General features: G+C 50.0%; 1 protein-coding gene across 6 annotated transcripts in view; it reads left to right on the top strand.

Moving 5' to 3' along the window:
• The first annotated feature begins 1,126 nt into the window (after positions 1 to 1,126).
• The window catches only part of STEAP3 (STEAP3 metalloreductase), a 44,431-nt gene continuing 22,495 nt past the window's right edge, over positions 1,127 to 23,062 (top strand). The window contains exons 1-3 of one of the 6 annotated variants that reach the window (XM_057746740.1): positions 1,127 to 1,184; positions 3,483 to 3,573; positions 4,156 to 4,254. The gene's annotated coding sequence lies outside the window, so the exon portion shown is untranslated. Of the gene's footprint in view, positions 1,185 to 3,482; positions 3,574 to 4,155; positions 4,255 to 14,986; positions 15,284 to 23,062 lie in introns of those variants that run through there. The other 5 variants (XM_057746737.1, XM_057746736.1, XM_057746739.1 and 2 more) reach the window with 5 other exon arrangements.

The raw sequence follows: 23,062 nt of genomic DNA, 5'->3' as shown, positions 1-23,062 counted from the left end.
CTGGTCTCAGGGTTCGGATAACCCCTCCCCAGGACTTATCTCTCCAGAACAGGATGGTATCCTGGAGTAATTTGAAACTCTTTATCAAGGGCTGGCAGAACATGTACTATAAGAATAATCCAGAAAGAGTCCCAGGGTTCAGGTAACCCCCAGTCAGCCTCCCAGAAGATGAGTGACATTGATGCCAGCAACCATCAGAGTCCCCTTGTCCCCACCTGTAAAAAGAGGGAATAGCTGTCAGCAGCACACGATGTGAGGTTGTGGTTGAGAAAGGGCTTCAGATGAAGGTACACACCTGTAGAAAGGGACCCAAAATATAACCTCGCCTTATACCTGACTCACTGCTGTGCTGGGATGGAGGAGGGGAGGACAGTGCCCAGTGCTGGAGGCCAATTTTCTCAGGTGCAGGGTGGTGGTTTGAAGCTCAGGAAGTCTAGACAGTGGAGACCAGCTCCTAAGGGGCCTCCACCAGCTCCCGCCCTGAAACTGAGCACTATTTAGAAAGGATCAAAGGTCTGCCCTAAGGGTAGAAAAGGGACAGAGGAGAAACAAGGAGCACAAAAGCCTGGTTGCAGCCTTGTTAAGGAAGAGCCTGTGCCGCTTGCTCCCCTTGCAGGAAGGAAGGAAGCCAGAGTGAATCTGGTGCCTTGGCATCTCCGCACCTGTGCGAACTTGGCCGGCCACTTAACCTCGGTTACAAAATGGACGGTTATAAAATGGACGTGGATTTGAGATGTCCCTCAAATGAAGGGAGAGATTGGGTCCTAGAAGTTACCCTGGCTTCCACACGCCCTCCTTGTCCTGGTTAAGAGTTGGCCCCCGAGGTCTGCACACTTTAAGGGGGGTCGTGGCGCGGGGAGGGGAGGCAGGACGCAGATCAGGAAGTGTCCGAACCTTAGACCAGGGGCTGAGGGGCGGAGTGTCATTGATCCCTGCCGCCCGCCGCCACTGCCAGAGCTGCAGGGCCAGGTGGGGATCGAGGACCCTGCGGCTCCCCGATTGTGGCCCCGGGGGAGGTGGCCAAGCCGGATAAGCAGCAGCGGGCTGGCGGGCTGCCACCTTACCCGAAGGGCCGGCCCCGCGGGCGGGCGGGGCGCGGGGAGAGGAGGAGCCTCCGGGCCGGGCCACCGCCTCCGCCGCGGACATTCTGCCGCCACCGCTGCTCCGAGCAGCGGGCCTGAGAGGTGAGTGACCCTTCGCCCGGGTCGCCGCTGGGCTGCGCCCTGCCGGGACCCCCCAGCCCCAGAGGCTGCCCGTAGCACCCTGCGCCCTCGCCGCACGCCGCCACACGCGTGCTGGAGACCTGCGCCCCTGAGACTGAGCCACGTGTGCCCGGCGGCAGCGAATCTGGGTCCCGGGTCCCCCACGCCATGTGCGCCTTCGTTCCCCAGGGACGCAAACCTCACGAGCCACCCGGGGTGGGCAGGGCCGGGTGCGCCCTGCGCCGGGGACGGGATTGAAGGGACCAAGCTAAGCCCCCGGGATGCTGCCTCTCGCGCCCCACCCCGTGGACCCGCCGAGTTCACCGGTCCCCTGTTCCCCGCAGCTCCCACCCGCGGTCTCAGGGGAGGGCCAGAGTGGGAGCGGTGGGCGGGATCTTCTCGCCAGGCCTCCCAGCCTGTCGCAGCCCCGGGCGAGGCAGGCAGCAGGGGCGGGGGCTCCCGACCTTGATCAGGAAGAGGCTGGGCTGACCAGCGTCCTCTGCCCGCAGAGCTCTTGCCTGGCAAACTTACCCATTTCACTTCCCCATTTCCCCGAAATTGGGGGCAGGCTGCCCAGAGAGGTGTGGTTGGAACTTTGTGCACTCTTGGCAGATGAAGGGGAGGGTACGAGGAGCTAATTTGTCCTTTGAGGGCCAGGAGCCTGGATCCTCGGGGAAAATGCAGACAGGTCTTGTTGGAGCTCTGGCAGAGGACTCGGCGACAGACCTCCCAGGTTTCCAGGGCAGCCTCAGAGACAGGCTCCAGAAGTAGGGATTCTGGAAATACCCACGGGGAAGTATTTCTGTCCATCAGAGTGCAGTGATGATATAATTAATAGCAGACATTTATTGTGCATTTATCTGTGCCAGACATCTTGTTTGCACAAGTTAATCTTCAGCATAGAAAGTCACCATTATTATCTCATTTAAGATGGGGAAACTGAGCCTCAGAGAGCATGTGCATTTTGCAAGGATAACCAGGTAGCAAGTTGCAAAGTAGGATTTGTACACAGGTTGATCTGACTTGAGAGCCCAGAGGAGCCTACTAGTGGGAGAGATTGGCCATGTTCTCAGAGGATTGTGGCAGCCTGAAGAATGCAGTACTGGGAACCAGAATATCTACAGGACCAGAGAGTCTTACCTGGGTGTGCCCCTCAGTCACCCGCATGGTTTCTTAAAAATACAGATGGCTAGGTCCTACCCACAGCTGGCTGAATCCAATTCTGCAGAGTGAACCCCACCCTGCATCCAGTCAGGAGCACCTGGAGGGCTGGGGCTGTATCTAACTCATCTCTGTTCCCATCTCTATCTCCAGTGGCTGGCAGAAGGGCCAGCTTGGAGCAGGTGCTAAATCAATGTCTGATGGATGAATGGACTTAGTGGGGCAGGGGCTATCACTGGGGTAGAAAAGGTTCCTTGAAGGAGGCCTTGAATGGTGGACAGGTGGCCTCAGCCAGGCCTGGGGGAGGAAGGCCTGGAGTTGGCATGGGGTGGCCCTGGCCTCAGAGCTTGCAGGGAGCTCAGGCCAGGCCACTTGTTCACTAGCGGGTTGGACAACCAGCTCCAAGCCTGCTGAGCTCCCCAGGACCAGGCATGGTCACACTGAGATCATAGATGTCCCCCCTCCAGCCTAGGGATGCCAAGCAGATAAATTCCTCTCCCCTTCATGTTTCCTGTCCTTAACTCGGGGCCCTTCCCTTGCTGGACATATTAGAGTATTGGGCAGGGCTTCAGGTAAACAGGGAAATTTAAGGACTAAAGTCCACAACGGCACACCTGAGCAGTGAAGATGCTGACTGCAGGGGAGGGTGCCTGGCTTTGTGGTTAGGTGGACCCCCAAGTCTGAATCACAGCTCTTTACTATGTGGTCTTGGCCAAGTCCTCAGTTCTCTGAACCTGTTTTATCTATAAAACCTTGCTGAGGGCTTGGGACTTGATATTCCTGTAAAACAGGATTAATAATGCCGGTGCAGTGGGGATGTGCGTTGTGTGAAGTGGTGAGTTTTAGGAGTGCAATAAATGTCAGATCCCTCCCCCTTCCCCTGGAGTTTGAGTTTTAGAATCAGCTGGGGACCTTCCAGGCTCATTGCTCTTCTAGTCTGAACCCCTCAGTTCACTAGCGCGTGGCTTCCATGGTCCCCTTCTCTGTTGCAGACCTGGCCTCGGGCCCAGGCCTCAATTTAGGAGCTGTGGAGATAAAAGAACTTGGAGATGGTGAGGCAAGGGGTGCGGACAGGGCACTCTAGGTGGTTTTCAAGTCTTACTTCCTCCTGTCTTCCAGCTGCTTCCTGCAGCTGGACCCACCTACCTGTCCAACCTGACTTGCTGTTCCCAGACCTCTGCCTGTCAGCCCTTCACATCCTTGGCATGCTGTGAGCACCACTTCCTTTGCACCTGAAATGGCCGTCATCACCATCACTAAGTATTCAGCTTCCCAGGTGCCGAGCATGTTATATATGTAAGCACACTTGAACCTTCTGACTCTCTTATGAAGTAGACAGTGCTGTTCTCCCAACCATGTAACTTTCCCAAGAACACATGAACCTCCACTCTTTCAACCCCAGGTGGGTACTCCTAACCACCAACCATGTGTGCTTGTCCAAATTCTGCCTCATCATTTATTCAGCCAACATTTACTGAGCACTAACTTGGTGCCAGGCACTCAGGACCTGGCTGAGTCCCACTTCTGGCAGGATGCGTGTCGTATGTCATTTATAATTCCACAACCCCCTAAACCCTCTGCTTATTTCTGAATACAAGTGGGGGAACTGAGGCCCGGGTCCCACAGCTAATGCAAGCCAGGGTTCAAAACCAGAGATGGCTCTCCCCTGAGCTGGAGGTATTGACCATTGTGCCTGCCGCCAGGGCTGGGTTGGTGGCTGCTAATTTATGCAGGATCGTAAACCCCTGCATTGTCACTTCAACCCAGAGCAAAATGTTTCCCTCCTCCTCAGGTGTGGAACGCTGTCCCTGGAGAATTACCTGATGCTCAACTCTTTCCAATCAGTGTGTCCTCATCAGTCACCATAGTCACTTGGCAGAACGTGCAACAGGTGAGCGCTAATTGTCCTGCAATCAGGCAGTAACTTATTCCTCACTCCCTCTTCTGCTTAATGAGAGCCAGGTGGGGTCAAAGCACAGCACATTTTTATGCATTTTTGGAGCCATCCGATGAGGAGATTAAACTGTGAAAAATACAGCCCCAAGACTATTAAATCAGTCACAGGTAAATGTAGAGGAATTTAGGGACTGGTGAACGGGCCTCCTCAGGTTTGTGTGGGGCATGGGCTGTCTTGGTTCACGCGTAGACAGCAGGCTTCCCAGAGCCAGTGTGCCGGGTCTGTGATGGGATGACCCTTTCCGTTACTGTAGCATCCAGTGCTTATGGTGGCTGTCAGGAATGGTAGGCCTGTGATTTGACTGGCAGGCTTGGGAGGGTGACAGCATGCCCTGTAGTCAGCGTGAAGGTCTCTCTAAAGGTGAATCACTCAGAGCTCACAGCTGAGGATATTAAGCGGCTTCAGGTGGCCCTGTGAGATGGGCCCTCTATGTGGAGTCTACGCAAAGACAGGATGGCCAAACACAGGGCCTATGGAGTCACCCAAATGGGGCTTTTGGAATCCAAGGGGTCTGTACTGAAGCCAGGTGCCCAGCCAGACATGCACATGGGTCCGTCATGCACTGAACACAGTGGGGCAGGGGTCCGGCAAGTCAGCCATGACCTGGGTGTGGGGCTGAGGCACTGCTGGAGGTAAGAGCGGGCCCTTTGTGGCTGGTCTGCAGAGATGGCCCCACACGGGCTGGAAGTCAGGTGGAGCCTGGAACTGGAAGGGAAGGAAACAAGCCGTGCTGGGCCAGGTGGCCAAGGGTTGGGATGGGAGTTCAGGGGCCCCACCCTCCCGGTGTTCCTGGATTGGAAGACTGGCGGCTGGAGACCTGACTGCTCTGTGAGTTCGGCTTGGCTGCCTTTTGTCCTCCGGTAACTTTTGCTACAGCTCTTCTTGAACACTCTGATCTGGCATGGCAGTGTGGGGCGAGCGAGGGGAGAGAGGGGATTGGGGGGAGCTCAGGGCATAACTAGGGGCTCCGGGAGAACCCCAGGGGATGGGGCATCACAGCTGGAACCATGGGGGTGCACCTGGAGCTCCTGTGTGCTCACACCTGGAGGGTTTGCTTTCAGAAGGAAGTGTGGTTTCCTGATTGCAGCTTCTCCAAGGGATTAGGAGACCATCTGGAAGCTTTGATGGGAACAGGGTGAGCTGAGCCCACCCCAATTACTGCATCCAGCAGGGGCTCCACGCCTGGGGCTGCCCAGAAGCCCACTCCTGAAACTCTAAGCAATTCAGTGTTCCCTGTTTGGGAGCACTGCCTGAGTGTTCCCCGGCCCAATAGGCATCTACCAGCCTTACTGAGCAGAGCACCATGCACCGGGCTGTGTAGGTACGCAGGAGTGGAGAGCCCTCAGGGAGCTTATAGACAATTGGGAAGCTGAGTGAGGATATAAAATGCTACCAGGCAGCAGAAGGAGAACAGTCCAGGGCTGCATGTGGCCGGTGGCCCACAGTGGAACACAGGACATGTGTAAGTAAGAGCAGTTCTAAGATGTGGGTTCGGGGGCTTTCATGTTTACTGTTTCACTTTACCATCAGAACAGAGAAGGAAAGTAGCCTGCCCAGGGTCACACTGCCTGTACATGGCCAACCCTGAATTCACACCTAGGTCTGTCTAACTAGATCCCCCACTTGAACAGCTGCCTCTGTGTTTAGAGCCAGGGAGAAGGTGGCGGAGCTGGGAGGTGCCTTGCATGCCCAAGGGCCCAGATCCTCAGGGAAGGGGGGTTTGGATGGCCAGGAGGATGTCAAGACTTGAGGTGGAAGTGACAGCACTGGCAGAAGTGGAGAGCAACAGGGGCTGGAAGGAGGTTGGGCGGCAGGTGAGCTGAGTAGGAGAAGGTCAGGCTGTGCGTGCTGGCCCAGAGAGATGCCAGAACGCCCCTGCCCACAGGAGGGTGCGCCCAAGTGGAAGAGACAAGACATAGGAGCCACAGCAGAGAACCATGCAGGCCCTGCTCTGCTGCTGGTAATAAGAGTAAACCTGTCTGGAGCCCAGGCTGTGTATTCTGGTCATCAAAGGACCAGATGCCCAGGGTTACTCAGAGCTAGTTTCCCAAGATCACTGGTTTTCCAACAAGTTGAAAACAACCAAATATACCTGTCATAAGACTGAACTTGGCATAATTTACTTCAATGATACAAAAGCCTCCAAACCTCTGGCCTCCCTCTGTGCTGCTGGTGTGGCCTCCAGGGTCGCTGGCAGGGCAGCGTCTCTGGCACAGGCAGGCCCACCCCGTCCATGCTTTGCCCTCTGGACAGTGTTGTCTTTCTGTGGGTCCTTCTATCTGTCTGTCTTTCTCCCTACCATGGGCACTGACTAGCAAGTAAAGACATCTGTGAAGCCTTTGTTGGTACAAAATGTAGAGAGAATTATCACTAAGCCAATGACAGCCGTGGTGATTGCAATGAATTACCCCCAACAGCAATTGGTAAATTGCCATAAATTGCAGCCATTATGTTTGGCTGTGTATCCAAGAAGTAAAGGCATCCGTCTCTCTCTCTCTCTCTCACACACACACACACACACACACACCCCCACACACACACATGCACACCCCTGTGGTGAAGCAGTCTGCCCTGCATTGGATGACATTTATTTATTTTATGTATCCTGGGTGCTGCTGGCTGTCCTGCCTCAGTTCCTGTAGCAAAGAGACTTGAGTCTGAGCCACTAATGATCACCAATGAGGTTTCCTCCCTAAACAGGAAGTATCAAGCCAGAGCCGCTCTCTCGCAGTGCACTCTGAAACCGAGCATCCGTCACTACCCCGCCAATCCCTGCAGCCAGAAACTGGAGTGCAGGCTGAGGGGCCAGTAGCCCAGCTTTCCAAGCCCCTGGCAGGTCCCACACCTTCTGAGCATCCACCTGTCTTCAAAACCAAAGTCAAGAGGCTCACAGGTCAGAGGGAGACCCCAGCAGGAATAGGTAGCAGATCACAGTGGGGCTGTCAAGGGACGTGTGTTTCAGACCCTCAGCCCGTTGGTGAGTCTGGTTAGGGCACAGAGCCAAGGTGTCTTGGGCAGCATGTGGGCCCTCCCTCTAGTCCCACCAACCCCTGGCCTGCTTAAGTGTACCCCAGCATCTCGGGGAGCCCCTGTTGTAGAACTGGCACTGAAGAGCACAGTCTGGTGAAATTCATGCTAAAATGGGAAATTTTATCATCTGCGCACTGTCAGGAACCTTTTCAAAGTAAAGGCTTTCAGGATTTATCACATACAGGGCCTTCAGTTAATGAGAACAACAGCTTTGTGGGTTCTGGTGTGTTTAAAAAAAAAAAAGCTTAATGTTTATGATGTCTTTCTGTGGAAGGCAGGTCCATTTAGGAATTGTAAATTTTACTTATTGGTAACCACTTCTGGGTTGGCTTATCAGAATACTGCTGCTGCAAGTAATCGAACTGGATTTTTCTAGAATGTTTTGAAAATCTAACTGTTTGTAAAAAGCCCTATAAATTATTCACTCACTTCTATTTTGTAAGCATATGGTGATAAACCTCTCTTTTCTGTCGTAGCAAACTTGCACCTACGTGTATATGTGTGTGTACAGGCTTGTGGGTGTGTGTGAACATACACCCATGCTTTTTGTATTCTCTCTTGTAGGAGCTTCTCAGCCTTCCTTTTAAAAATATAATGATTTTTTTATGATGTCTAAATAACGATTCCAGGCAGTATTACGAGAAATATAACAGTAAAATGTTTGTAAGAGTCCATCAGAAAGGGAAAATGCCCACAGAGAAAATAGAAACGCACCAATTAAGATGTGTGTGTCTATGACCCAGCTTTTACACCTGGATTTGAGACTGGAATCTTCTATGCTGTCTCCCCTCAGGTCAGCTGTTGGAGGCATTGTACACCTCCTTCTTGCCTCCTGAACCCAGAAACCTGAGATCAGGGAGGGAGGGCCTGTGCTGCCCTGATTTAGAATCTAGGAGAGAGGGCAGCCCTGGATTTGCAGAAACAGCCTGGGATTGAGAGGCTGGAAAGTATGAGTTTGGGCAGCTCAGCAGGGTGGAGGGAGAGCCAAGAAGAAGCCGAGACCACCTCAGAGCCCCATGTATACCAGATGACTGGTTATTACTCATGCCCACAGCCTTGAGCTGCCCAGCCTCACTGCCCTGGAGACCGCTTGAATGCAGGGACTGGATGGGGCTAGGGCAAGAACCAGCTGTGGGGCCTTAAGGAAGTCCTAACTCGACCTGGGTTTTCTTCCTTTTTAAAAAAAATATTTATTTATTTTTTGGCTGTGCTGGGTCTTCATTGCTGCACGTGGGCTTTCTCTAGTTGTGGTGAGCGGGGGCTGCTCTTCGTTGTGGCGTGTGGGCTTCTCAGGGCGGTGGCCTCTCTTGTTGCGGAGCACGGGCTCTAGCGCGCGGGCTCTGTAGTTGCAGCACGTGGGCTCAGTAGTTGTGGTGCATGGGCTTAGTTGCTCCGAGGCATGTGGGGTCTCCCTGGACTAGGGCTCGAACCCGTGCCCCCTGCATTGGCAGGTGGATTCTCAACCATTGCGCCACCAGGGACGTCCCTCAACCTCAGTTTTCTCAACTGTAAAATGGAAGTAATGATACCCTGAGTGTACCAGTCCACAGTCAGAGTCTCTCCATCTTGTGAGTCAGGCCTCCCATCAGAGTCACTTCTCTTCTTTGATTCCCAATCGCTGCTGATGTGGCATGTGCCAGGCTCTTGCTGGGCACTTGCTTCATCTCAGTAGGAGAGGGCGGGCAGACGCACAGCCCTGGGGAGGCCCAGGATTGCTACATGACGTGGCTTCAGGGGCAGTCATGTGGAGGGGAGGCGGGGCTAGGGAACGTCCCTGAAAGCTGCTTCTATTTGCATAGCAAATAGCTGACTTTTTGCTTAGGTTATTTATTTCAGCTGTATAAAATGGGAATGATTTTGTAGGAGCTGTTATTCACTTTACCTGACTGGGAAATATGAATTATTCAAATCAAAGGGTATTAGTTTTAATACTCACATTAGCACATGGGGAGGAGTGATGGAGATTCGAGGGGGCTAGGGACCCCACCGCTATCTACCCCTTGGAGCTCTGAGTCCAAGGAGGTACTAAGGAAAGTACTTACTGTTGTATGATTATTCCATCCTGTTACCTGTGCTACAAGTGGTAGGGGAGGAGGGGACTAGGGCAGGAGGGGTTATTCTTGCCTCGAAGAGGAGGTAGGGTGAGGGCTTCACAGAGGAGTGGCCTTTCTGCTGGACCTTGCATTTTGTCATTTGGAGGAAAAGGACTTTCCAGGCACAGAGATTAAATCTATGACTTGAGCAGGAAAAAGCAAAGGGAGGGATGGCCAGAGGCAAGACCACAGATCAGGTGGGAAAAGCCAAGGAGGCCATCTGCCAGAAGCCGCAGCTGGGCCTCACCTGCCCCAGACACTCCTCCCTGATGGATATGGGGCAGGCTGCTCTGAATAATTGCTACCCTCTGGCTCAGCGGCTTACAGGCCCTGGAGCCATTGACCTAGCATCCCCGAAGCCTCCTTCCCTGGGTATGCACTTACCAGGCTGCACCCTAATGTGCCTCAGATACAGGGTTTGATTTCCTACTTTGGCCGGAGTTGCATGAACCAAGCTGCATTTGTGTGATTCTGTTTACTTGCAGTGTTTAGCACAGCTGTGCATTGGTCTTCTGCATGACTAAGTTCATCAAATAGTGAGATGTCTAGTCAGTGCTAACAGTATGGCCAGGCTACAGTAGGGGTTCAAATGATTTAATCCCCACTGGGTGCAGGAGGACCCCAGCTAGGTTCTGGGGAGCACAGCCAGGACTCACTCACAAGCACACTGCCCTTGGGTATGGAATCTAGCAGTTAAGTCATTCAAGCCACAAACATGGATTGAGCACCTACCTGGTGCCAGGCGCCAGGCCCCAGGCTGGATGCTAGAAACACAGAAAGGAGTCGGAAGTGGCCCCTCGTCTGGTGGGGTGACAGACGAGCAAACCAGGATATGCAGTCAATGGTGATGTGACAGGAGTGCAGAGTGAGTCACGGAGTGCCAGGTCCCCTCTGTCCTTCGGGGCCCAGGAGGATGCCATGAGGTGCTCCCAGGGCTGCCTGGACCAGCGTTTTGAGCTTTCAGGGACTCTTACAAAAGCCAGAGTTCTGCATGGAGCTGGCCTGTGGCCGGTGGTTGGGAAGGAGTTGCATGACCATCCCCATGCAAAGGAGTGGGGAGTGGAGGCTGACTCCTCCAGGAGTCCAGAGGAAGAGGCCACTGAGGGTCAGGGGAAGGTGCCCTAGAGGCTTCCTGGAAAAGGTGGTCCATCAGCTGGGGGAGCATGCATCCCAAACCCAAGAATCTGGCCTTGTGAGGCAGGCTGGGCTCCTTGGCAGAAGCCCTGGGAGCTGCCACTCTGTGTCTTAGCTGCCTCTGCCCCTTCCCTTCCTCCACACTCCCCAGGAGCAGTGGGGCCCATTGCTGAATCTGCACATTTACACCATGGCAAGGAGAGAAGGTGGGAGGCAGCGACAACCCACAAGACCCATCTGGCCCCAGGGGTGCAGCACCAGGTGTCCCTGGAAAGCAAGAAGCCACCAAACCCCAGACGCTGAGGCTGCAGATTCAGCTGCCGCTGCCTGATCGCCTCCAGCCTGGCTGGATTAACTGGTCCATAGAGATGAGAGCTGGCTCCCCCCACAGGCTAGTGCCCTGATCTCACTGGGCAGAGATGAGCACTCCCCCGCTGGCTCCCACAGCACTGGGCACACCCTCATTCAAGCACTTTTCTCCTGGCTGCAGAGTGTAGCCGGCCTTTCCCCTAAGAGCCCCAAGAAGGCAAGCTGTCATCTAGCCAGGACACCTTCTGGGTACACAGTGGATATTCAGGGAATAACAAATGATGAAATTTTTCAGACAAGGATCGGCAGGACCAACCTTTGCATAAAACTGCGCAGGTTGTGCACTGCCCAACTCCAGAGGGCGCTGTTCACATGGATCACAGTGTAAATGGTGCCCCTGCAGTTGTGCAGCATGGGGACCCTAGCATCTTCCCTGCTTTGCGCCCCTGGTCTTGGTGCTGACCCCCGGGACTTCCTCCTTCTCCCTCGCAACCAGCACTGACCACCCTCCTGCCTCTGTGCTGATGGTGGGTAGGCGTGACCTGTGCCAGTGAGCACTTCCTCCAGGCCTGGCTATTAAATCTTAGTGAAAGAAAGTCATGGATATGGTGTCAGGCCATCTGAATCCTTGGTCATCCAGGAAACTCGGTCCTCTGGGAAGATCACCCCAGTTGATGTGTTGGGGGCTCCTGGGTCCCCAGGATCTTTTGTGGCCTCCCAGTTCCACTACTCTCTTCTCCCTCAACCTGCAGGGCCTGGTGACCCACGCATAACAGGGGAAGGGGCCATGGGAGCGGTTCTTCTGAAGGGTTTGCCTCATTGGCTGAGTGCCGCCATGGCCTTGACCACCTTCCCCTTACCAGAAAGAGCCAGCTTTGGGAGGCCAGGGGGTGTGCAGGGATGGGGTACACACACCAGACCCTTAAGACCAAGAGGAACATAAGGTGAGGTACTGATACCAGGGACCCTGGGGGTCAGGGGGGAGGGCTTTATGGAGGAGGCTGGCTAAGAGCTGGGCCCAACTATAAGAATTCAAGGAAAAAGTCAAATCCAGAGCGGTTCTTACATGCAAGGGATTCATTAATTCACTCACCCCTCACAGACCTTTTGTGAGCATCTCTTGCAGTGATTTTCAGCCCATGGTCCTAGGACCAGCAGCATCAGAAATCCTGGAGATGCAGCCCAGCAGTATGTTTTAACAAGCCCTCCAGGACTTCCCTGGTGGCACAGTGGTTAAGAATCCACCTGCCAACGCAGGGGACACGGGTTCAATCCCTGGTCCGGGAAGATCCCACATGCCACAGAGCAACTAAGCCCATGTGCCACAACTAATGAGCTTGAGGTCTAGAGCTGCAAGCCACAACTACTGAGCCCTTGTGCTGCAACTACTGAAGCCTGAGAGCATACAGCCTGTGCTCTGCAACAGGAGAAGCCACCACAATGAGAAGCCCACGCACCACAACAAAGAGTAGCCCCTGCTCGCTGCAACTTGAGAAAGCCTGCGAGCGGCAATGAAGACCCAACACAGCCAATAAATTAATTAATTAATTTAAAAAAAAGTTGTTACAACTACTTTGAAAAACAGTTTAAAAAAAAAACAAAAAACAAACCCTCCAATGACTCCAGTGTAGCTCAGGCTTGACCTAATACATGCTAGGCACTGGGCCAAGTGCTGGGTTTACAGAATTGCATTTGAATCTGTTCTCACCCTCAAGGAGCTTGGATTCCAGAGAGGAAACAGACAGGAAAGAGAGAAATACTATCAGTGGGAAAGAGCTGTTCTCAAGGGGTGTGGAGGCAGAGAAGCAGCTGGTGGGGTTTGATCCAGGAGCTGAGGGTGCTGGTAAGGAAGGGTGGCCTGCTTACCCCCAGTGAGGACCACCCCTGGCAGGGAGCCCGATGTTGGGACTACAACCCCTAGAGGGCTCACTGGCCCAGTCCCAGACCACCCTGGTGCCCTGCCCTTGACCGCCAGCCTCTCCCTACTGTACGTCTCCCTGCTCTACCACTGCCTCTTCTTACCTCTTCTTGAGTCCCAAGGAGCAGCAAGTGTTTTCCTCCAGTTGTCTTGGTGGGAAATGTGTGCAGATTTCCATTATCTCCGAGCATATATTTAGAAAATTTTAGAGTAAAATTTTCCATTCATCAGAGAACGCCATGTATTGACTTAGGTGCATCTATTTATACTTTACACAGACCAAAGATTTTTTCTTTTTTTTTTTTTTTTTAAGTAGAAAGGAGTACCTTTTGTTGCTCTGCCAGGCAAAAGGGGACACAACGGACAGACCAAAGATTTTTAAAAATCCTAGGCAGAGAGAAACAACATGAAAATTGTGACTTAACAGGCTCAGACCATGGCACTTTGCTTATCTCATGTAATCCTTACTACATTTCAGTAAAGTAAGTAACATCGCTCCATTGTACAAATGAGGAAACTGAGGCTCAGAGAGGTAAAGTGACTTGCCAAGGCTAATAAGTGGTACAGCTGAAATATGACCACATAGCTGCCTGGGTTCTTCCTGGCCTACCTTGCAGTTTACTAAGGCATCTATCTGTTCCAGATGTTTCCCTGAGACCACATTCTTCTGGGCAAGCTCCCAGTTGGCTCTCAGGGGCTGATCTGCCTAATCAAGGAGCGGATGAGTTTGGTGGGGAAAGACAAATAGATTGGACCCAATGCAAGCAGATTTGCAGTTGTGTAGCCATAGGTCATATGAACCCTCAGTCACTTGGATGAGGAGCAGATGATGCCTGCAAGTCCCCTCTCACTGGAACACATCTGCCCTATTCACTGACCCATCCTGCGGGTGAGTAGGGTGGGCTTCAGGCCTCAGCACCCTTCCTTGCATGCCATCCAGTGTGGCTGTAGAACAGCTGGCTGCTGGCGTGGGGTGGAGGGCAGAGAAGTAGCTGTGTGGGCAAAGGCTGCAGGGCCCACTCAGAAGCCAAGAGGGCTATTTAGCCTGTGGTCCCATCTCCCCTGCACCAGCAATTAATACTCTTGATTACTCACTTTTCTAGAGGTCCAGGGGCTTAGAAACCTCAAATTTTAGAAAATAATGAGGAAAGAACTTTGGAAGGTTGCAGAATCACCAACACTGATGTCACAAAATCCATGCATCAAGCTCTCATGAAGAGTCCTTAAACACCAAAGCATGTTTATTCTTAATTTACTCACATTAATAACAGGCTCTGTGGTATCTCAGTTTTTTGGCAACAACTATATTCAGCTACAATTCGCAGGCTATATAATTCATCCATTGAAAGTAAACAACCCAGTGGTTTTTAGTATATGCACAGAACTACACCATCACTACAATCAACTTTAGAACATCTTCATCCCTCTAGAAAGATACCCTGTACCAACGAACAGTCCCTCTCCGTTTTCCCTAACCCCACTCTGCCCAGTCCCTGGCAGCCTCTCATCTACTTTGTCTATAGATCTGCCTATTTCTAGGCATTTCATATAAATGGAATCATACAATATGTGGCCTATTGTGGCTGGCTCCTTTCATTTAACTTAGTATTTTCAGGCTTCGTCATGTCATAGCATGTACCATCAATACTTTTATTACTGAATATTATTCTGTTGTGTGCATAAACCACATTTTGTTTATGAGTTCATCAGTTGATGGTCATTGTGTTGTTTTACTTTTTGGGTATTGTGAATATGCTACTAGGAACCTTGGTGCACACATTTTTGTGTGTACATATGCTTTTATTTCTCTAGGGTATATATGTTCCTAAGAGTGGGATTGCTGGGGCATTAGAAACTTTATATTTAACCTTTTGAGGAACTTCCAGACTCTTTTCCTCAGTTGGCTGCACCATTCTACTTTCCCACTAGCAGTGGGTAAGGGTTCTGATTTCTCTACATCCTCACCAACACTTATTAGCTCTCTTTTTTTTTTTTTTTTTGATTAAGCCATCCTAGTAGTTGGAAAGTGGTATCTTATGGTTTTAATTTGCATTTCCCTGGGGACTGATTATGTTGAGCGTCTTTTTATGTGCCTATTGACAACTGGTATATCTTCTTTGGAGAAATGTGTACGCAAATCCTTTGCCCATTTTATAAAGGTTGTCCTTTTAATATTGAATTGTAAGAGCTCTTTATATATTTAGAAACAAGTTCCTTATCAGATATATGAGTTGCAATGTTCTTCTCTCATTCTGTGGGTTGTCTTTTCACTTTCTTGATAGTGTGTCATCTGCGTTTCTTGTCCACAGCAAATTTGCAGGACCTGGGAGGACTTTGATTAAGAGGCATGCAAGCTGACAGCTGTGATAAATGTCCTGACAATGAGGGAGGACATAAGCCTATAACACAGTTCTATAAAAACAAGACAAGACTCAAAGAACATCCCTTCTTGCAGCTTGGGTTGATCTCTGGGTTCTGGGTGAGGATCTAACTGCCTTCTCTTGAAATATATACTGCGTTTTGGAAGGATTTCTGCCCCCAAGGAAAAATAGAGTCAGTTTTGAAGCTGTAAGCTCCCATGATGTGTATCTCTAGTCACAAATATGCATGGAACTTCTGCAATGTTCTAGACACAGAGCTGAGTTTTAGAGTCATGCCATGGAACAAGCATAGTGATCTCTATGTACCTTCCCAAAGCTGACTTGGGCAGGCAGGAGGCACAGGGGGGCAGAGAGAAGCCTACAGGCAAGGACCTGGAGAAGCCCCCAGCCACAGGCAAAGCCCCAGGTATGTATGGCCCTCAACTGCCCCGTGCCCACTGAGAGAAGCCAGGCAGCCCTTGGTCATTTTACAGATGAGGAAACTGAAGCCAGAGAAGAGATGTAACTTGTCTGGTATCTACTGGTAAGGAAATCGTCAGGATAGAACCCAGAGTTTCAGCCTCTTGGATCCATACTCTTTTCATCTCTACACTTTTTAGGTTTCTTAAAAAAAGGTCTGGGCAAGAATTTGTGTTTTCATTTTTGGCTTGCCAACTCTCACGTGCTGGCTGCGGGCACACACCAGTTTGCCCCAGGACCACGAGCTGTCTGCAGATACCTGCTATTTGGCCCCTAGGCCTTTGCTCACACAGGCTCCTCTTTCTAGAAGGCTTTTCTGGGCTCACTGTCATATCCTTCAAGGCTCAGCTCAGGCCCACCTCCTGCGGAGAGCCACCCAGCTGCCTGCCTGAAGGCAGGGTCTTCTCTCAGGAGACCTTGTTCAATTGTGTCTTGCACCTGTCACTCCGTGGGGACCCAGGTGTCTAGAAGGGTGTGGACCTCCCAGGGATTGTACAGGATCCTCCCTGGGAGCAGGAAGAAAACTCAGAGCTTCTACTTGTGTTTAAATTTTCACCTTATCTCTTTACATTTATATTTGTTTATATATGACTTTTTCTGTGTATAACATTATAGTGCACAAATCATGTTGAAATATAATTTATAGAGTGGTAGTAGGAATATGTACCCCCAAATTTAATGTTTAAATTTAAAAATAAAGTTTGAAGATAACTGCAGGCTGCTTGAGGACAAGAACTGTACCGTATTCCTGTCTCAGTCCCCGAGGCCAGAAATATTAGCTAAGTCAGCCTCTGCCTGGGAGGGGGTGGGCAGCGCCCCAGTTGGCCTGAAGACCATCCAGCTGCAGGTTGCCAAGCTGGCCAACCCCATCCCCACCCACATCCAGCTCCATGGTGATCCCTTCATGGCTGCGGCCTGTTCCAGCCACTGGGGTCTGAAGGGTTGTGTGCTGCCCATGCAGAAGAGGCTGCAGGGCTGTCCACGTCCGGACTACCCAGCTCTAAAGGCCTGCCCGAGAGCAGACAGGAGCTGCCAGGCAGACCTCTGGGCCAGATGTGGCTTCCGGCCACAAACAGCTCATGTCGTGACCCTGCCGGGAAGTAGGAAAGGCCAAGAGAGCTGGGCGGAGACCCAGAGGGGACGGGAACTGTGGTTTGTGTCAGTTCCTGCACACCCAGGCTTCCCTGCTGTTTTGTCCGCAGCTGGGGAGGGGGAGGCAGGCAGGTTCATGTGTGCAGGCTGCCCGCCCCAGCTGTCCCAACCCAGCTGCCAGTTGATCCCCTCCCTCCCCGCTTTCCCAGATCTGTAAATAGAACTGCCAGGGAGCCAGGGCCCAGCCAGGATTAGGCACTCTCACCTTTGGGCCACATGGACAGGCAAAAGGGACTCTGCTAGACCTTTGGGGCCTCCAGGACTCTACCACCATCCTACCTTCACCAGCATCATGCCAGCAGCAGACCTTATGCCAGGCACTGGGAGGGCGGAAGAATTTTGAAAGGCCCATGAAGCACTCCAGAGAACAGTACACACACACACACATACACACACATATACACGCACAGGTACACACAGCACCAGCCAGAAAAGGTGGCTCTGATCTCTTGTTAACTAATTTCATCCTCACAACAACCCTTAGAAAAGGTGTAATTCATGTCCCTATTTTTTTTTTTTTTTTTTGGCTGCTTTGGGTCTTCGTTGCTATGTGAGGGCTTTCTCTAGTTGCGGTGAGCGGGGGCTGCTCTTCTTGGCGGTTCAAGGGCTTCTCAGTGCAGTGGCTTCTCTTGTTGTAGAGCATGGGCTCTAGGCTCACGGGCTTCAATATTTGCAGCATGTGGGCTCAGTAGTTGTGGCGCATGGGCTTAGGTACTCTGTGGCATATGGGATCTTCCTGGACCAGGGATGGAACCTGTATCCCCTGCATTGGCAGGCAGATTCTTAACCACTGCGCCACCAGGGAAGACCCCCTCGTGTTCCCATTTTAAATGTGAGGGGACTAAGGTGCAGAGGCACCTGGGTAGTGAGTGATAGGCATGGCTATAATTGAAAGCCAGCACCTCTGTGCAGGTGGCTGTGTCCCTGCATCAGAGCTGGAGGGGAAGGAGGCATTACAACCTGGCATTTTCCTGTCCCAAGGACTGAATTTTGGTAGCAAGAAGCACTTTAGAGGTGCTTTATGTTTAATTTCCATTTACCCTGCGGTGAAAAGCAGGGCCCCTTAGGACTATAAGTCTGGGATGTTTAATAGGTCCCTAGACGCTCCAATGTCCCGGGGCTAGTTTGGGTCAAAGCTGGGACCAGCCCCAAGTTCCCCATCCCGTGCCCGTGGCTTCCCTCTGCTGCAGCTGCCTCATCTGGAATCCCCCAAAGAAAACAAATACTGAATGAGGCTCTGAGCAGGGAGCCTTGAGTGCCAGCCCCAAACACTTCCTCCCAACTCGTGATGCTAAGTCTGGGGATAAACAAGGACAGGATTCAAAGTCCAAGTCTCACTGGAGTCCAAGTCTCTGGGCTGGTTCAGGTTTGCTGTGAGGCTGTAAATCATTCGGGGCTCTTCAAGGACCAGCAGATGCTGTGTGTGCCGTGAAGCCCTCCCCGGCTGCGCTTTTGGAAGCCCCATCCCTTCCTTCCCTGCATCCACTCATGGGTGGACACTCCACCCAACACACACACACACACATGATTATAAACCATCTGAAAGTGGGGAGCACATCTTACTGACCTTTTTGCTCCTAAGAGTGTTCAGCACGTGGTAGTTGCTCGGGAGATGAAAAGGAGAGGAGAGAGAGCAAAGCCGGAGGAGAGCCTTCTGTCCAGGAAGGGATCTATTTGGGATCCTCCAGATTGCTAGCAGATGTGAAGATGACCTGGAGGTCTCAATGTGGTGACTCTCCCTCCCCATAGGAACAAAACCTGCCCCAGCACCAGTGACTCCAGGTGGCCGAGGCAGGGAAGGCCCTGGGTTATCTCTCCCAGCCATGACTGACCCACAGGGAAGGCTGGAATCCCCAGGGAGGGATGCACAGTTACCTAGGCCCAAATCCCCAGTGCTGGCCTGGGAGCTTGAGGCCACCGCAAAGCCCCTGTCACCACTCACCCCTCTTCCCCAGGGCTGCAGAGGTGCTGGTAGGGTCTCTGCATCCTCCCTTTGCCTCATCCCTGCTCGGGAACAGTGCTGGCAACCAGTGTTCACTTCATCACCGATGGCCATCCACCCCAGAACTTACTACATACGGAGAGAGCACTGTTCTGAGTGCTTTACACATATTCCTTCTTCATTCCTATGACCTCGCCATAAGGAAGGTACTGTGATCTCTCCCTTTTATAGCGGGGGAACTGAGGCACTGACAGGCCCCAGATGACAGACTGAGAATTAGACCCCAGGCAGACTGACTCCAGAGCTGGCTTTCAATGCAGGCAACTGTAAGTCGGGCGCTGGGGCAGCCCATGGACACGTGACTCTAAGCCTGCGTGTGCGCTGGGAATCCTTGTGCACCCCCTTTGCATCTACAAAGGGTAGCTGATCACCACTTGGTAAAATGTCCCCTACCCAGAACTAGGCAGAAAACGCTCTTTCCCATTTTTCAGGGAGTGGCAATCGCCCTCAGAGCCCACAGTCAGTCTGGCCTGAGCAGAGTGGGGGCTCTGGCTGGTGCTTATATGTCTGTGTGGTCATGGTCCCTCCATTTGTGGGTCCCCCAAAAAATGACCCTGAAGGGGCTTAGCTCGGCTGGGCCCTGGTATCTGTGATAGAGACGGGGCAATGCTTCAAAACCACTTCAGAGGCCCGAGAGGCTAAGGGAGTTGCCTGTGCTTGGCGGAGGCAGTTCAGTGACACATGTCCCTGCCTCTTGGAATGGATGGTCGCTGCATCCCCTTCCACGCTGACTCTCTCTTCTCAGCCAGCATGGGCCCAGCTCTGCCACTTGCTGGACAGGTCACTGCCCACCATCTGGGCAGTAAGACTCTTGGTGAAGTTCAGACTGCAGAGGCCAACAGACCTACGTCCCATTCTTCCTTCCCTTGCTTCCCCTCTGTGCCTCCTAAAGCAGGCTTCTCAACATCTCTGAGCCTCCGTTTCCTCCTCTTTAAGTTGAGGATAATAATGGCTCCTCCTTTGTAGGGTTCTGTGAGGACTGAACAGCCACCATTCATCACACATCACACATCTGGCACAAGGCGGCCATCCCATAGTTAGGAGCTGCTGCTGCCCCCTTGTAAAATGTCCAGGTCAGTTTTCAAAGCCTTTTAAGGTTGCGTTGTCTGCCATCTCGGAGCAGAGATTGTGACCTCCATTTACAGAGGTGGAAGCTGCGGCCCAGAGAGGCACTGGGGCTTGTCCAAGGACACACAGCTGGTTCGGGGGAGAGCCAGGACGCAGCCTCCTGGTTCCCCTGTGCCCCCTTGCTTTAGACTTCGTGCCTCCTACCTCACCCAGTGTTTAGCAGGTGCCTGGAGGCCACTGTGGAAAGTGGGAAAAGGGTGATAAAGAGTCATCCCTTCTGCTCCACTGGTTCCAGGCAGGGGTTCCTAACCCTTCTAGGCCGAGGACCCCATGAACTCACAGGCTGGGAAAGCCCCTAAACTTCTGCTCAAAATAATGCTCTTCTTACATACATAAAATCACATAGGGTTACAAAGAATACCTATTATATTGAAACACAGTCCCTAAAACATTTTTTAAAAGATGTGTAATAGTAATATGCATGATTCTTTATTAGTACATTAGTAACAAAATCTAGTGACAAAATCTAATATTTACTATGTTTAGTTTTTAATTCCCCCCATCCTTATTGAGGTATGAATGACAAATAAAATTGTGTATATTTAAGGTATACAATGTGATATTTTGATATACATATACATTGTAAAATAATTACCACAATAAAACTAATTAACATGTCCATCTTCTCACATAGTTTACATTTTTGTGTGTGTTGGGAACACTTGAGAACTACTCTCTTAGAAAATTTCAAGTATATAATACAGTATTATCAACTCTAGTCACCATAATGTTCATAAGATCTCTTATCTTATAACTAAAAGTTTGTACCCTTTGACCAACATCTCCCCATTTCTCCTGGTCACCATTCTACTCTCTGCTTCTAAGTCTGACTTTTTCAGAACTACGTGTAAGTGGGATCATGTAAGTCTTCCTGTGTTTGGCTTATTCCACTTAGTATAATGTCCTCCAGGTTCATTATGTTGATGCAAACGTCAGGATTTCCTTCTTTTTTAAGATTGAATAACATTTCATTGTACGTATGCACCACATTTCCGTTATAGATTCATCCATCAATACTGTGGTTGTTTCCATATCTTGTCTACTGTGAATTATGCTGCAATAAACATGGGGTGCATATAAGATAATGATTGTATTTCCTTTGGGTAAATGCCCAGTAGTGGATTGCTGGATCACATGGTAGTTCTAATTTTAATTTTTTGGGGAGTCGCCATACCGTTTTCCATAATGGCTGTTCCAATTCACACTCCCCCCAGCAGTGCACGAGGGTTCCCTCTTCTCATACATGTGCCAACACATTATGTTTTGACTTGTTGACACTGGTCATCCTAGCAGGTGTCAGGTTTTGATTTACATTTTCCTAATGATTACTGATGTTAAGCATCTTTTTATATACTTGTTGACCATTTGTATGTCTTCCTTAGAAAAATGTCTATTCAGTTCCTTTGCATTGTTTTCTAAAATATTTCTTTCTTTATTTGACTGCATTGGGTCTTCGTTGCAGCACGTAGGCTTATTTGCCCTGCGGCATGTGGGATCTTCGTTCCCTGACTAGGGATGGAACCCGTGTCCCCTGCACTGAAGGTGGATTCTTAACCCACTGGATCACCAGGAAAGTCCCCTCCTGTGCATTTTTAATTGGATTATTTAGGTTTTTTACTATTGAGTTATGTGATTTCCTTATATATTTTGAAAATTAACCCCTTATTGGAGATATGGTTTACAAATATTTTCACCCATTCCATAGGTTACCTTTTCATGTTGTTGATTGCTTCCTTTGCTGTGAAAAGACTTTTTAGTTTGATGTCATCAAACTAAACGTGTTTGCTTTTACTTTTGTTGCCTGTACTTTTAGTGTCAAATCCAAAAGAAGTCTTTGACAAGACCAATGTCAAGGAGTTTTTCCCATGTTTTCTCCTAAGACAGTAATACAGTTTCAGGTCTTACTTTTTTTTTTTTTTCTTTTTTAAGTCTTTAGTCCATTTTGAGTTGACTTTTGTGTGTGGTATGAGATATGGGTCCAGTTTCATTTTTTTCCATGAGGATGTCCAGTTTCCCCAATGACATTTATTGAAGAGACTGTCCTTCCCCATTGTGTATTCTTGGCACCTATGGTGAAGATTAATTGAACATATATGCATGGGTTTATTTCTGGGCTCTCTATTCTTTTCCATTGGTTTATGTCTGTTTTTATGTCAGTGCCATATTGTTTTGGTTACTAAAGCTTTGTAATATAATTTGAAATCAGGAATTATGATGCTTCCAGCTTTGTTCTTCTTGCTCAAGATTGCTTTAGCAATTTGAGGTCTTTTGTGGTTCTATATGAGTCTTAGGATTTTTTTTCTATATTTGTGAAAAATGCCATTGGAATTTTTATATTGATTGCTTTGAATCTGAATGTCTTTCCATTTATTTGTGTCTTCTTCAATTTCTTTCATTAGTGTTCCATAGTTTTAAATGTACAGATCTTTCACATCCTTGGTTAAATTTGTTCCTAAGTATTTTATTCTTTTTGGTGGCATTGTAAATGGGATTATTTTATTAATTTCTTTTTCAGATAGTTCATTGTTGGTATATAGAAACACAGCCTATTTTTGTATGTTGATTTTGTATTCTGCAGCTTTACTGGATTAATTTCTTAGTTTTAACAGTTTTTTTTTTTTTTGGTGAAGTCTTTAGAGTTTTCTGTATATAAGATCATGTCAACTGCAAACAAGGATAATTTTATTTCTTCCTTACCAATATGGATGCCTTTTGTTCTTTTTCTTGCTGATTGGTCTAGCTGGGACTTTCAGTACTATGTTGAATAGATGTGGCAAGAGTGGGCATCCTTGTGTTGTTCCTGATCTTAGGAGGAAAAGCTTTCAGCTTCTCACCATTGAGTATGCTGTTAGGTGTGAGCTTGTCATATATGGCCTTTCTTATACTGAAGTACATTCCTAGTTCTGTATCTAATTTGTTGAGAGTTTTTATCATGAAAGAATGTTCAATTTTGTTAAATGCTTTTTCTGCATCTGTTGAGATGATCGTATTATTTTCATCCCTCATTCCGTTAATGTGGTGTATCACATTTAATGGTTTGCATATGTTGAACCATCCTTGCATCTCAGGGATAAATCCCACTTTGATCATGGTGTAGGATCCTCTTAATGTGCTGTTGAATTCAGTTTGATAGTAT

Source organism: Hippopotamus amphibius, chromosome 8 (genome assembly GCF_030028045.1).
Source record: "Hippopotamus amphibius kiboko isolate mHipAmp2 chromosome 8, mHipAmp2.hap2, whole genome shotgun sequence".
In the NCBI taxonomy this organism is placed as follows: Eukaryota; Metazoa; Chordata; class Mammalia; order Artiodactyla; family Hippopotamidae; genus Hippopotamus; species Hippopotamus amphibius.
This window is presented reverse-complemented; position numbering and strand designations above follow the sequence as displayed.